This window comes from Nomascus leucogenys, chromosome 6 (genome assembly GCF_006542625.1).
Source record: "Nomascus leucogenys isolate Asia chromosome 6, Asia_NLE_v1, whole genome shotgun sequence".
Lineage (NCBI taxonomy): Eukaryota > Metazoa > Chordata > Mammalia > Primates > Hylobatidae > Nomascus > Nomascus leucogenys.
Genome location: NC_044386.1, coordinates 108,939,991 through 108,955,268, shown reverse-complemented (window position 1 = coordinate 108,955,268; position 15,278 = coordinate 108,939,991). Strand labels below are relative to the sequence as shown.

At 50.6% G+C, this 15,278-nt stretch overlaps 1 protein-coding gene across 2 annotated transcripts in view; it reads right to left on the bottom strand.

Moving 5' to 3' along the window:
- Positions 1-14,892, bottom strand: part of SEMA4B (semaphorin 4B) — a 44,492-nt gene extending 29,600 nt beyond the window's left edge. For both annotated transcript variants that reach the window (XM_030815014.1, XM_030815017.1), the window contains exon 1: positions 14,731-14,892. The gene's annotated coding sequence lies outside the window, so the exon portion shown is untranslated. The remainder of the gene's footprint in view (positions 1-14,730) is intronic.
- Between the last annotated feature and the right edge of the window lie 386 nt (positions 14,893-15,278).

The following is a 15,278-nucleotide window of genomic DNA, read 5'->3' as shown; positions in this document are numbered from 1 at the left end:
GGATATGGACAGCACCAAGCACCCACAGTGCTACTATTGCCCAGGTTTGGATGCTTTATTCTAAATGAGTTCAGTCCACCTACAGCCAGTGACACTCAAACTCCTATCTGCCGCCTAGTCCAGCCCTGCTCAGCCCTTAACTCCAAATGGCCTCAACTTTTTTTTTTTTTTTTTTTTTGAGACAGTCTTGCTCTGTCGCCCAGGCTGGAGTGCAGTGGTGCAATCTCCACTCACTGCAACCTCTGCCTCCTGGGTTCAAGCGATTCTCCTGCCTTAGCCTCCCGAGTAGCTGAGACTACAGGTTTACGCCACCAAGCCCCGCTAATTTTTTGTATTTTTAGTAAAGACAGGGTTTCACAATGTTGGCCAGGCTGGTCTTGAACTCCTGACCTCGGGATCCGCCTGCCTTGGCCTCCCAAAGTACTGGGATTTCAGGCGTGAGCCACCACACCTGACCCGGCCTCAACATTTCTACTTGGCTGTCTGAAAAGCATCTCAAGCCCAACATGTCCCAAACTAAGTTCCTGATCTCTCCCCCTTCTCAAAAATGTGCTCCACCTACAGCCTTCCCCATCTCATTTAATGGCAATTCCATCTTTAAGTTGCTCAGGCCAAAACCCTCAGCCCCTCTCATTATCTCACTCCTCACATCCAATCCATTAGAAAATCTATAATCTGGGCCGGGCGCGGTGGCTCACGCCTGTAATCCCAGCACTTTGGGAGGCCGAGGCGGGCGGCTCACGAGGTCAGGACATCGAGACCATCCTGGCTAACACGGTGAAACCCTGTCTCTACTAAAAATACAAAAAATTAGCCGGGCGAGGTGGCGGGCGCCTGTAGTCCCAGCTACGCCGGAGGCTGAGGCAGGAGAATGGCGCGAACCCCGGGGGAGTGGAGCCTGCAGTGAGCCGAGATTGCACCACTGCACTCCAGCCTGGGTGAAAGAGCCAGACTCCGTCTCAAAAAAAAAAAAAAAAAAAGAAAATCTATAATCTGACCACTTCCCAGCTCCCGAGGGCCCAGGCACCACCCTCTTTCTCCCGGTTACTGCAAGGGCCTCCTAACTGTTCTCCCCATTTCCTCCTTGGTTCCCCTACAATCTATTCTCAACACAGCAGCTGGAGTGAGTAGGTAGCTCATGCCTGTAATCCCAGCACTTTGGTGGGCCGAGGCGGGCAGATCACTTGAGGTCAGGAGTTCAAGACCAGCCTGGCCAACATGGTGAAACCCCATCTCTACTAAGAACACAAAAATTAGCTGGGCATGGTGGTGTGTGCCTGTAATCCCAGCTACTCGGGAGGCTGAGGCAGGAGAATTGCTTGAACTGGGACCTGGGAGGCGGAGGTTGCAGTGAGCTAAGATTGTGCTACTGCACTCCAGCCTGGGCTACAGAGTGAGACTCCATCTCAAACAAAACAAAACAAAATAAAACACAAGCCAGGTCAGGGCTTTCCTCTGCTCAAAACCCTCCAAGGGTTCCCCCATCTCATTCAGAATGACCTTACTTGCAATGGTTTGCAAAGCCCTCCATGTCATCCTCACCACCAGTACCACTGCATCCTCTACTACTTTTCCCCTCACTCATCCACACCAGGTACATGTATAGTAGCCTGAACCAGCAGGGCCTTTGACCTGGCTGCTCCCTCACCTGGCACACTCTCCCCCTAGATAACCACAGGACTGAGTCCCTTGCTTCCTTTTGCTCATTTATCACCTTGAAGAATCTGAACTTCCTCCTAATATGCCCCTTATCTCCTTAAAAATACCTTGAGATATTTTTTCAGAGCACTCATCACTGAATAACATACAATATATTAGTTTAGTTATGGTTTTTCTTTATTGTCTGACATCCCATCTCCCCCAGAATGCTGACTGAGAGGGCAGAGATTTTTGCTTATTTGGTTTGTTAAGTAATGTATCTCAAGCCTCTAGAATAGTGCTTGGCACATGGTAAGCGGGACTTCAATAAGTACTGGCTGAATGAACGAATGAATGCAACTTGAGTCACAGAATACTGCTGACTCATGTCAGCTGACAACCAGAACTATTTTTTTTATATCAACTTTGGGCCAATAAAGAGTTTTACCAACTGGGCACGGTGGCTCACGCCTGTAATCCCAGCACTTTGGGAGGCCGAGGTGGGCGGATCATTAGGTCAGGAGATTGAGACCATCCTGGCTAACACAGTAAAACCCCGTCTCCACTAAAAATACAAAAAATTAGCCCGGCGTGGTGGTGGGCGCCTGTAGTCCCAGCTACTCGGGAGGCTGAGACAGGAGAATGGTGTGAACCCACGAGGCGGAGCTTGCTGTGTGCCGAGATCGCACCACTGCACTCCAGCCTGGGTGACAGAGCAAGACTCTGTCTAAAAAAAAAAGAAAAAAAAAATTGGGTGAGCAGATCTAGCACCTAAATCTTGGTTTACTTTTTTCTTTTTTGAGAGAGGGTCTCACTCTGTCACCCAGGCTGGAGTACAGTGGCAAGATCTCAGCTCACTGCAACCTCCACCTCTCAGGCTCAAGCAATCCTTCCACCTGAGCCTCCTGAGTAGCTGGGACTACAGGCGTGCACCACCATACCCGGATAATTTTTGTAATTTTTGTAGAGAAAGGGGTTTCACCATGTTGCCCAGGCTGGTCTCAAACTCCTGGACTCAAGCAATCTGCCCACCTCGGCCTCCCAAAGTGCTGGGATTACAGGCATGAGCCACTGTACCTGGCCAATCTTGGTTTCCTAATCCTACTCTCTAATAAGAGAACCAAGATTCTTTGGGTGAATGTAAGGGACAGTATGACATAAACATGAGACATTTTGTTGGGCCAGAAAGCAGTGATCAGAAACTAATGAGGTCACGTCAAAAGGACATTGGGACCAGCTTGATGACCAATCTGAGCATTAAAACATAATGAAGTTATGGATTAATACATTAAATTTAAAAACAATCCATTAGTCCACAGTGAAACCCAGAGAGAGAGAAAAAATAAGGGGTGAAAAGGAAGCTTTTCTTTACCAAAAAATGCTGGTTAATAATGTAGAAGAGGCTGGGCACGGTGGCTCACGCCTGTAATCCCAGCACTTTGGGAGGCTGAGGTGGGCGGATCACTAGGTCAGGAGATCGAGACCATCCTGGCTAACATGGTGAAACCCCGTCTCTATTAAAAATACAAAAAAATTAGCCGGGCGTGGTGGCACACACCTGTAGTCCCAGCTACTCAGGAGGCTGAGGCAGGAAAATCTCCTGAACTCAAGAGGCGGAGGTTGCAGTGAGCCGAGATCACGCCACTGCACTCCAGCCTGACCGACAGCGAGACTCTGTCTCAAAAAATTAAAATAAAAAAGTAGAAGAAATGGTGATAGAATTAGAAAATCTAGATTCAAGTAAGAATCATCAGTGGATGGGAAACCATTGGGTGGAAGATTGTTAGGAAACTATACGTTAACAAAGTCTGTCCCACGGATGACTTACTAATTACCAAAGAGAACATTTATCTCTAAGGGAGAGATCTTGTGGCCACAATCTTAACCAAGTAGACAAAAGTAGCATCACAGTAATGGGACTGTTTGATGTAATTTTCCTCCTGATATGATGCAATAAAAAGTACAAAACAGGCTGGGCCCAGCGGCTCACGCCTGGAATCCTAGCATTTTGGGACGCCAAGGTGGGCAGACTGCCTGAGCTCAGGGGTTCGGGACGAACCTGGGCAACACGGCAAAACTCCATCTCTACAAAAATTACAAAAATTAGCCAGGTATGGTGGCGCATGCCTGTAGTCCCAGCTACTTCGGTGGGTGCGGCAGGAGGACTGCTTGAACCTGGGAGGTCGAGGGTGCAGTGAGCTGAGATCACGCCATTGCTCTCCAGCCTGGGTGATAAAGTGAGACCCTGTCTCAAAAAAAGAAAAAAAAAACAAGTACAAAACATCATCAATTTTTGCAGCATTCTTGTCAAAGGTGTGTTGTAACCCAGATCTAATAATGAAGACACAATCAGACACATCCAGCATGAGTAGTATTCTACAAGACAACTAGCCTGGACTCTTCAGAAAGGGCAATCTAGTGAGAGGCAAAACAGACAGGGGTGGGGCTGTTTTAGGTTAAGGGACTAAAAAGACATAATAATCGAATGCAGCGAGGTGAGGTGGCTGACACCTGTAATCCCAGCACTTCGGGAGGCCAAGGCAGGTGCATCACTTGAGCCCAGAAGTTCAAGACCATCCTGGGCAACATGGTGAAACTGGTGTCTACAAAAAATACAAAATTACTCAGGCATGGTGGTGCGCACCTGTAGTCCCAGCTACTTGAAAGGCTGAGGTGGGAGGATCACCTAAGCCCAGGAGGTCAAAGCTGCAGGGAGCCATGATGGTGCTGCTGCACTCCAGCCTAAGCGACAGAATGAGACCCTGTCTAAAAAAACAAACAAACAAAATCAATAGCAACGTGTGAACCTTGATTGAAGACTGAATGTTGAAAAAAAAAAAAGCCATGGAGCAATTGGGGAAATTTTAATATGGACTGTGTATTAGATGATATTATGGCATTCTTCATTTTTTTAGGTATGATAATGGCATTTCTCAGATGTGATTAAGTCCTGGTCTTTCAGAGACACCTGCTGAAGCTTTACAGGTGAAATGTCATGATATCTACAACTTACTTTCAAATGATTCAGCAAAAACAAATGTGCATATATATGTATGTGCATGTACTAAAGAGGAAGAACATGAATGTGACTGGCAAAAACTGGTCAATATAGGTGAAGAGTTTTTAGGTGTTTTTGTACTAATCTTTCCATTTAAAAATTTGAGTGATTAAAAAAAAAATGGGTGACAGCCAGGCACAGTGGCTCACGTCTATAATCCCAGCACTTTGGGAGCCTGAAAATAAGTAAATAAATAAATAAATGGGTGAGACAGAGTCACAAACGGAGCCCAATGGCACGCCACTAGAGACCTCCATCAAGGTTAAAACAGATCAATATCTTCTTTTTTTTTTTTTTTTTTGAGATGGTGTTTCACTCTTGTTGCCCAGGCTGGAGTGCAATGGCATGATATCAGCTCACTGCAACCTCTGCCTCGTGGGTTCAAGCGATTCTCCTGCCTCAGCCTCCCGAGTAGCTGGGATTACAAGCATGCGCCACCACGCCCGGCTAATTTTGTATTTTTAGTAGAGACGAGGTTTCACCATGTTGGTCACGGCTGGTCTCGAACTTTTGACCTCAGATGATCCACCTGCCTTGGCCTCCCAAAGTGCTGGGATTACAGGTGTGAGCCACCACGCCTGGCCTGATCAATATCTTTTATAGGCTGAACAACTAGCTATGTGTCCTCCTAACTGCACTGTTCAGCCCACATTTCTCCATATTATCCATAAGACTATTATGGGCTGAAAGCAGTGGCTCATGCCTGTAATCCCAGCACTTTAGGAGGCTGAGGCGGGCGGATCACCTGAGCTCAGGAGTTTGAGACCAGCCTGGCCATCATGGTGAAACCCTGTCTCTACTGAAAATACGAAAATTAGCCAGGCATGGTGGTGTGCACCTATAATCCCAGCTACTCGGGAGGCTGAGGCAGGAAAATCGCTTGAATCCAGGAGACGGAGGTTGTAGTGAGCCAAGATCGTGCCACTGCGCTCCAGCCTGGGCACAAGAGCGAAACTCCTTCCCCCCAACCAACCCCCCCACCAAAAAAAGAATATTATGAAAAAGATTGCAAGAAATCTTGTCAAAGTCAAGGTACTAGCTACATTTCCTTCTTCTACCTTCTGCCTACTGCACTTACCTAGAACAGTACCTGATGTTGGCCACATGCTCAATCACTATTTGTTGAGTGCCTGAATCTCCACATCAAGCAGATCCTAAAATGGCAGTGGGGCTGCTTTGCCCTGGTGTCTTGGCAACACATGAGTTGTGTGACTACTGTGCTTATCTCAGAGGAGAGGAGACAGGGGCTGATGCGCCCTCACTAAATGGATAATTATATCCTGCTCAAATGCTTCCAATATGTCTTATGTCAACTGGGCAGCAAGCCCTTTGAGGGCAGTGACAGGACTTCCCACTTCCAAACCCCCACTGCCTTGCATGGCACTCCAGTAGGAACTCCACAGGGCTGACAAAATGAGGGTCCCAGCTGTCAGGCTGGAGAAGAGCCCTCGAATCCACGCCCCAGCACGGCAGCCTTGGTCTTTGCGGGCTCCCTTTCTTCCATTAGTGTGCTGATGTGTTCTCCCCAGACTAGAAACCACAGGAGGACACTGAGAGAAAAATCTCCTGTGAGCAGACTTCCTGCGAGCGGGACCGGTTCGCAAGCCAACGATGTGTCTCCTGTTCCCCTTTGCCACTCTTGGATGTTGGCGAGTCTTTCTCAGCCAGAATGCCAGTGTTTATAAAGAGCTCAGGAGGCAGCTTGGAAAGGGAGTACCAAAATAAGAGACGAAGAGAAAAGCACTGCTTCCTCTGTGCCTTGGCCAGCAAAATGAAGTCATCATCAAGGCTGGCCCCTTCTCCATCCATACTCACATGCTCTGGCGCCTCCTCCCCATGGACCTTCCTCATTTTTCTCTCTCATACACACACACATACATACATAAGGACGGAAGCACAAGAATGAGAGATAAACTGTGCATAGGAATCCATTATAAAGAGGCCCAAACGAGGCCAGGCGCAGTGGCTCACGCCTGTAACCCCAGCACTTTGGGAGGCCGAGGCGGGAGGATCACAAGGTCAGGTGTTCGAGACCAGCCTGGCCAACATGGCAAAACCCTGTCTCTACTAAAAGTACAAAAATTAGCCAGGCGTGGTGGCGTGAGGCTGTAATCCCTGCTACTCGGGAGGTTGAGGCAGGAGAATTGCTTGAACCCAGGAGGCGGAGGCTGCAGTAAGCCGAGATCGTGCCACTGCACTCCAGCCTGGGTGACAAGAGCAAGACTCCGTCTCAAAAAAAAAAAAAAAAAAAAAAAAAAAAGGCCGGGCGTGGTGGCTCACGCTTGTAATCCCAGCACTTTGGGAGGCCGAGGAGGGCGGATCACGAGGTCAGGAGATCGAGACCACGGTGAAACCCCGTCTCCACTAAAAATACAAAAAATTAGCCGGGCGTGGTGGCGGGCGCCTGTAGTCCCAGCTACTCGGAGAGGCTGAGGCAGGAGAATGGCGTGAACCCGGGAGGCGGAGCTTGCAGTGAGCCGAGATCGCGCCACTGCACTCCAGCCTGGGTGACAGAGCGAGACTCCGTCTCAAAAAAAAAAAAAAAAAAAAAAGAAAGAAAAGCTACAAGGGAAAGAAAATAAGAAAATAAAGGGAAGCATGGCTAAAAGTATAAAGCAAATGAACACATATCCCTGCTGCTTCTCTACCCTGCCTAGTACAAAGGGAACAGACGCAGGGCAAGTGCCAGCAGTATCCAGGCTACATCTGGCCTCCCAAGTGATCAATACCCATTAATCATCCATGGGTACAGCCTCTGCCCAGCCGCATGCAGGCCATGTCCTTGGGCACAGATGGCTCCTGCCAGGCGGCTCCTGGCCAGGTCTGCCTGCTCTAATTCCCACCCAGGGGAACCTGGCTCTGGAGCTCCCACAGTTCTACTCTGGGAGTTGTTGCTTTGTTTGCTGGCTGTGGGGGAGGGGCCTCCTGCCAAGCCCAGTGGAGCTTGAACCCAAAGGTCCCACCCGCCCCCTCCTGGGGTAGCACTCAAGCTCCTCCCCATTCTCGGGTGCTGACTGGCAGGCTGCCAGGCAAGGCCTCGCAGACATACACTGGCTGCAGCCCAGCTCTCCAGGCCTCGGCCCCCCACCACCATCCCCTTGTAGCCCTGAGCTCTCTTATGCCAACCTGCAGCTGCAGCTCTCCACCCTGCCCTGGCTGGGCACGCTGCTGGTGTCTTCTCCCCAGGGGCTGGGCAGCAGCTCAGCTGCAGCATCAATACATGTTGAAGAGGAAGCGACACCAGCTGGCACACCCTGTGTATTCTTTCAAATTAGCCAATGGCTGCCAAGTCCTCAGGGCTGGGAGCTTCCTTGGGGCAGCGCCTTCTGCAGCAGAGGGCATCCACCCCAGGTCAGCACTTATACAGCCTTCAAAACTCACCGGCAGCTTTTACCCAGGGTCTGGCAACAAATGTAAATAAATGGCTTCATCTCCGTCCCCCAAACCATTTTCCCCACTACCGGCCTCTTGTTTTTCTTGCTCCTGGAAGTGGTAGAATCCAGTGGTTAGGCACACAGGTACTTTTTTCAGAAGAATTCAGTACTTTCTGTATTTTGTGGACTTTTAGCAAGCCACACAATCACTCTGAACCTCAGCTTCTTCATCTAGGACGGAGTGCTATGAACAGCACTTCATGGGTGGCTGGAGAGAGTACATATAAAGCCACGGGCAGCACTGGCATGTAGTGAATGCTCCGTGAACAAGGCCATGCCTGCTGTGTTACTGGTTCACCTCCCCATCTGAAAGTTGCCCAATGGAGTCAACAACTCTGAAGTATCTTAGATGCCCATCTCTGAGGACCCCCTTCTGGGTACTCTCTCAAGTTCAGCCACCTCCTGCAAAGCTGGTGCTGAGGCTGCAACTCTCATGGGGAGAAAGAACCTGCCCGCCCAGCCCAAGTCCCAGGTGCGTCCGCTGTGGTGAGGAGCCCGACACCCAGCACCACCCCCACTGGGGCCTGTTGGGGCCTGAGCTGGCCACTCCCTGGGAGGGGATCCCCCCGCCCCACAGGGCTGTGGGGCAATCAGCAGGGCTCAACCTGTCCCTGCCCTGACAGGGTAGAACATGAAGTTGCCACTGTCACTCCTCTGCTCCCCCAATACGAGTTCAGGAGGCTCTGTCTGCCTCTGCCTTTGCATCCACTCGCCTGTCCAGGGGAGACCAGATGGGCAACATAGGAAGACCTGGTCTCTACAAAAAATAAATTAAAAATTAGCCAGGTGTGGTGGTGTGCTCCTGTGGTCCCAGCTACTTGGAAGGCTGAGGTGCAAGGATCACTTGAACCTGAGAGGCAGAGGCTGCAATGAGTCACAATGGCACCTCCAGCTTGGGTGACAGAGCAAGACAGTGACACACACACACACACAGACACAGAGCAAGACACACACACACACACACACAGACACACACCCTGGTTCCAAAGATCCCATGAAGTGAGGAATCTACCTCCCCATTTGCCATCGAGTTATTCCCTCTAAAATCCCAGTCTGAGCCCCAGACCCCTGTGAGGGGAAAGAAGAACAGGCCAGGGCCCTCCCTCTACCTCAGGAAACCAACCTTCCTTCCCAAAGGCCCAAGGCTCTCCCCTCTGCCTCTTCCTTCCCAGGGAGAAGGAGCTCTCTGACCGTGGAGTTTCCCCATCACCTCAGGTCACCTGGTGGCTGCCACTCTTACTCCCAGACAGACCCTTGCTCTTGGTTCTGATGCTGATCCCAGAGAGTGGGCAGGAACAGGTATGCCTAAGAGGGTGGCGGGGATGCACAAACGGGTTGCCACGGATTTCCTAAGGCTCTGTAGGCTGTACTCTCACCCTGCTTTGCCAGGGTGGAGGTTCTGAGGAATGCACCACCTGTGGCAGAGTGCCCACTTGCCACCCTAAAGCAGTGGTATTAGGAGACAACACTCACAGAAAGCTGATGTGAGGGTGGCACCAAAGATCCATGCCTGGATAGGAATCTCACACAGCAGCCACCCTGCAGCACCATTTACGCACTGTGAATGAGGGTCCGGCTGGTGGGCACCACACCAGGGACTCTGGAGCCCACAAGGTTCTGAGTGAGCCCAGCTTGGCCCTAGCAGGAGAGTGGGCTCTAAGAGGACCCACCCACGGGGCCAGGTGGGCTTATCTCTAGCCATCTCATCTGGTTTCCACAAACCCCTTGAAAGACAGCTGACCCTGCTTGCTCCTCCCAGCCACCTCTTCTATGAATGCTGCCTGAGTTCTTTCACTATAGCCTGTGAGCAGTGCAGCAGAGCAGCGAGCCCCGTCACCACACGGGTGGGCTACAGGGAGCTGTGAACCCCAAGAATGAGATGCCATTTCAGGAGAGAGGGAATCAGAGCTTTCATTTAATTTCAAAAGCTCCTTGCTACCAGCCCCCACTCCCCCCCGAGAAAAGTGAAGAACCATTTCTCTAAGGTGTGTTAGCCTGCAGACACAGGGAACTTTCAAAATTAGCCTTTATCAGAAAAAAGAAATTATACCTCAGTTTGGAATAGTTATATAACCTTGACATGAAACATTTGGCAAATTCTTTCCACCCACATCAAAGTTGACATTTATATAGCTAATTAATATTTACTGTGCACCTACTATAAGTGAGGACTGTGCCAAATTTTTACATTCAATCATTTAGTTAATTCTGACTACAGGGTGAGATATGAGTTATTATTGTATTCCCATTTCAGAAGTGAGAAATTGGGGCATAGAGCGGTTCCAGGACTTACTAAGGTCACATAAGTGATAAGTCAGGACTAGGACCACAACTAAGATCTGCTGACTCCAGAACTCATATGGATATCAACCTATAGTCAGAATTTCAACCACGTTTTGTCTCAAGTTATAGCCATCCACCTCTTCTGATAATATAAGCCAATGTTTGTCCTTCCTTCTTTCCTTCCCTCCCTCCTTCCTACCTTTTCTTCCTCCCTTCCTTCCCTTTTCTTCCTGCCCTCACTCGCTTCCTCCTTTTCCTTCCCCCGCCCCCTTCCTTCTTTCATTCATGCAACACATATTTCTTGTGCACTTGCTGCCCTCTAAGTATTGCTCAAGTTTAAGGAAACTGACATGGTTGCTGCCTTCACAGAGCTTAGTTTATCAGGATCCTTTAAACTGTTCTTTCAGAGAATACTCATCCTGGCTGGGCGTGGTGGCTCACGCCTGTAATCCCAGCACTTTGGGAGGCCCAGGCGGGCGGATCACGAGGTCAGGAGATCGTAGACCATCCTGGCTAACATGGTGAAACCCCATCTCTACTAAAAATACAAAAAAATTAGCTGGGCGTGGTGGCAGGCGCCTGTAGTTCCAGCTACTCGGGAGGCTGAGGCAGAAGAATGGCATGAATCCAGGGGACGGAGCTTGCAGTGAGCCAAGATCGCGCCACTGTACCCTGACTGAGCAAGACTCTGTCTCAAAAAAAAAAAAAGAGAATATGTATCCTGATCTACATTTATTTTTATTTATTTATTTATTTTGAGACGGAGTCTTATTCTGTCGTCCAGGCTGGAGTGCAGTGGTGCGATCTCGGCTCACTGCAGCCTCCGCCTCCCGGGTTCCAGCAGCTCTCCTGCTTCAGCCTCCCGGGTAGCTGGGATTACAGGCACATGCCAGCACGCCTGGCTAATTTTTGTATTTTTAGTAGAGACAGGGTTTCACCATGTTGGCCAGGCTGGTCTTGAACCCCTGACCTCAGGTGATCCGCCCACCTCGGCCTCCCAAAATGCTACGATTACAGGCGTGAGCCACCTCGCCTGGCTACTTTTCTTTTCTTTTCTTTTTGAGACAGTATTTCACTGTGCCGCCCAAGCTGGAATGCAGTGGCAGGATGATGGCTCACTGAAGCCTCAACCTCCCTTGGCTCAGGTGATCCTTCTACCTCAGTGCCCTGGATAGCTGACACTACAGGTGTGGGCCACCATGCTCGGCTAATTTTTGTATTTTTTGTAGAGACTGAGTTTCATCATGTTGCCCAGGCTGGTCTGGAACTCCTGGACTCAAGCGATCCACCCACCTTGACCTCCCAAAGTGCTGGGCAGGCATGAGCCATCATGCCTGGCCAACGTTTCTTTTCTTTCTTTCTTTTTCTTTTTTTTTTTTTTTTTTGAGATGGAGTCTCATTCTGTCACCCAGGCTGGAGTGCAACGGCATGATCTCAGCTCACTGCAACCTCTGCCTCCCGGGTTCAAGCGATTCTCTTGCCTCAGCCTCCTGAGTAGCTGGAATTACAGGCATGCACCACCATGCCCGGCTAATTTTTGTATTTTTAGTAGAGACAAGATTTCACCATGTTGGTCAGGCTGGTCTCGATCTCCTGACCTCGTGATCTGCCTGCCTCGGCCTCCCAAAGTGCTCGGATTACAGGCGTGGGTCACTGCACCTGGCCCCCACCTTTATTTAGACACTTTCACTCCCTTATTCTTTGTTTCCAACAAAGGTAGTGGCCAGGGCCAACTTGGCAGAGTTCTAGAAGTGCTCCCAGGCTAGAATCCTGCCGTTTTCAACTAATTTCCAGAGTTGCTCCTGTGAGTTCCCTCTGCACTCTGCTCAGATTCTTATTAGGACCTCATTATGCTGCAGTGAAATACTCATTTACACATCACATCCCTCTCTTCCCTTCTCTTCTACAAGCTCCTTGAATGCAGGGACAAGGCCTGCCTAACTCAGCTTTTTCATCTCCAGCCCCAGGACAGAACATGGAAATAGCAGGTACCCAGCAAATGTTTTCTGCTCTAGCTGTCTCAAATCATTTCCAAAGGATGCATTCAAGTTTTCCTTCCTGGATCTTTCCCCCCACTTTTGTTATCCCTTTCAAAGGAAACAGCACTGACACTGATAGAGGCAGGACTAGAGTCCCACTTCCCTGCTTTAGGGAAGCTAAACAGTGTTCTTGCTTAGCTCCAGGCTCACCAGCTTTGCTGGCTTCAGAAGAGACGGTATTTTGGAGAGTGGCTGAATGCTTGGCTCCCAGGGACTTATTTTGGACCATCCTGTCCAATGTAGTCAGATACTACATTAAAGCAAGATCCTCAAGGCACAAGACCCATGCAGCGGGGAGACTCAACTCTCCCCAAGGCACAAGTCTCCATTTCCCATCTTTAGTTCAACTGTTGCCAATGTCTCCAATCTTTATTTATTTTATTTTTATTTATTTATTTATTTATTATTTTATTTTATTTTATTTTATTTTATTTTTTGAGACGGAGTCTCACTCTTGTCGCCCAGGCTGGAGTGCAGTGGCGCAATCTTGGCTCACTGCAAGCTCCGCCTCCTGGGTTCAAGCCATTAGTCTGTCTCAGCCTCGCAAGTAGCTGGGACTACAGGTGCCCACCACCTAATTTTTTGTATTTTTAGTAGAGATGGGGTTTCACCGTGTTAGCCAGGATGGTCTCGATCTCCTGACCTCGTGATCCGCCCGCCTCAGCCTCCCAAAGTGCTGGGATTACAGGCATGAGCCACCGCGCCCGGCCTTTATTTTCATTTTTTATTTTATTTTTTGTTTGGTTTTTGAGATGGAGTTTCACTCTTGTTGTCCAGGCTGGAATGCAATCACAGTCTCGGCTGGCTCACAGCAACCTCCGCCTCCTAGGTTCAAGCGATTCTCCTGCCTCAGCCTCCCAAGTAGCTGCGATTACAGGCATGCGCCACCATGCCCAGCTAATTTTGTGTTTTTATTAGAGACGAGGTTTCACCATGTTGACCAGGCTGGTTTCAAACTCCTGAGCTGAGGTGATCTGCCTGCCTCAATCTCCCAAAGTGCTGGGATTACAGGCGTGAGCCACCATGGCTGGCCAATGTCCCCATATTTAGATTGCCTGTCACCAACAGTTTGAGCCCCAGGTGCAAGGAGACATATCCTAGATTTTCCTGAGCTTCAGAAGGTATAATCTCCAAAAAGGCCGGGTGCAGTGGCTCAAGCCTATAAACCAGGCACTTTGGGAGGCCAAAGTGGGCAGATCACCTGAGCTCAGGAGTTGGAGACCAGCCTAGCCAACATGGTGAAACCCTGTCTCTACTAAAAATACAAAAATTAGCTTGGCATGGTGGCGCATGCCTGTAGTCCCAGCTACTCAGGAGGCTGAGGCAGAAGAATCACTTGAGCCAGGTAGGTGGAGGTTGCAGTGAGCCAAGATCGCGCTGCTGCACTCTAGCCTACAGGATAGAGCAAGACTCTGTCTCAAAAAAAAAAAAAAAAAAATCACCAAAAGAAACGGCCATGGCCTGAGTTCAAATCATGGCCTCGCCACTAACTCACTGTCATCTTGGGACGCGATTTAATGTCTCTGGGTTCAGTTTTCCTTGTGAAAATGAGGGGGGATGGGCCAAGGTGATTTCTAAATCTTTTCCAGTTCTAAGGCATTATGGGAAAAAAACTTTTTTAAACTTTTTATGCTTCCCGCACACAATTTTAAGGCATTTCGACCTTTAGAAGAATCCTGTGTTTAACTCAAATAACATACTCATATTACAGGTGAGGAAATGTGGGCAGAGATTTGATGACCTTCCCGAGATGACCCAGGGCTCCTGCGCCTTTTTGCTAGACCAGAATAACTCCCGAGTAGCCGCAACTGCAGCTTCATGCCGAAAACCCCAACTTCCTTCTCCTTCTAGCCTTGTATCCATCACCTTGGTGCTCAGTGAGAAGAAAGAAGCCATGACAAGGGGCCTAACTCGGAGGTCATACCCACGACCATTCCGCAGGGGCCCAGGCCTTTTCCGAATTCCAAATGACTTCCCCCCAGGGCCAGGTCTCGGGTTTAGGAGTAGGGGTGGTGCACTGGCGCGATGTGAACGCTGCTCAAAGGCCCCCGGTGGCCATGGGAACGCGGGCCCAGCCTCCTGCGCTACCATGGCAACAGGCTCCCCGGGCGGAGGGCGCCAGTGCCCATCAGAGCGTGCAGGTGGCGCCCTCCGGGGAGAGGGGCCGGGCGGGAGGTGCGGGTGCAGGGGTGGGGGCAGCGGCTGCGCGGCGGTTTTCGCCTGGTCCGCCACCTCTCGGGCCGCTGCTCCCACGTCGCCGGGCACCCCCCGCGCCTACCTGGAGTGAGTCAGGGCCAGCGCACGGTCATCGCCCCCCGTGGGGCCGCTCTTCCTAGAGTGTCCACTGACTCGTCCCCCTTGCTAGGCCGGCCCGGCGCAGTCCCTGGGGACCCGCAGTCTCGGGCGCACAGCCTCAGTCCGGCACGGCGTCCCCGGAAATGCTGGGCCCCCGCCAAGCCCCGCCCAGCCCCGCCCCGCTCTGCCCGTGTTTACTGGAATTGTCCAGAGGGCGCCTCCGGGATTTGCCTGATGCGGGCCGTGCCCCCCGCCCCACCACCGCCAGCGGCCCCCGGCCATTTGCACCAACGCTGGACTCGATGCCACGACCACCCTGGCCTGTCGGGTCCGCCTCCCCACGACCGCTCGTTGGCCCAAGTTAGCTGTGGAGCCCAAGGGACTGTGGGGTCCTTCACCTTGGGAGACTCGGCCTCGCTGGACCTGGGCCACAGGGGGCGGCCTCACTAGCTGGAGTCTGGGTTGGCCCGGGTTGAAATCCTAGATCCACTCTCACCTAACTGGCTGTGTTACCTAGGACGAGTTCCTTAA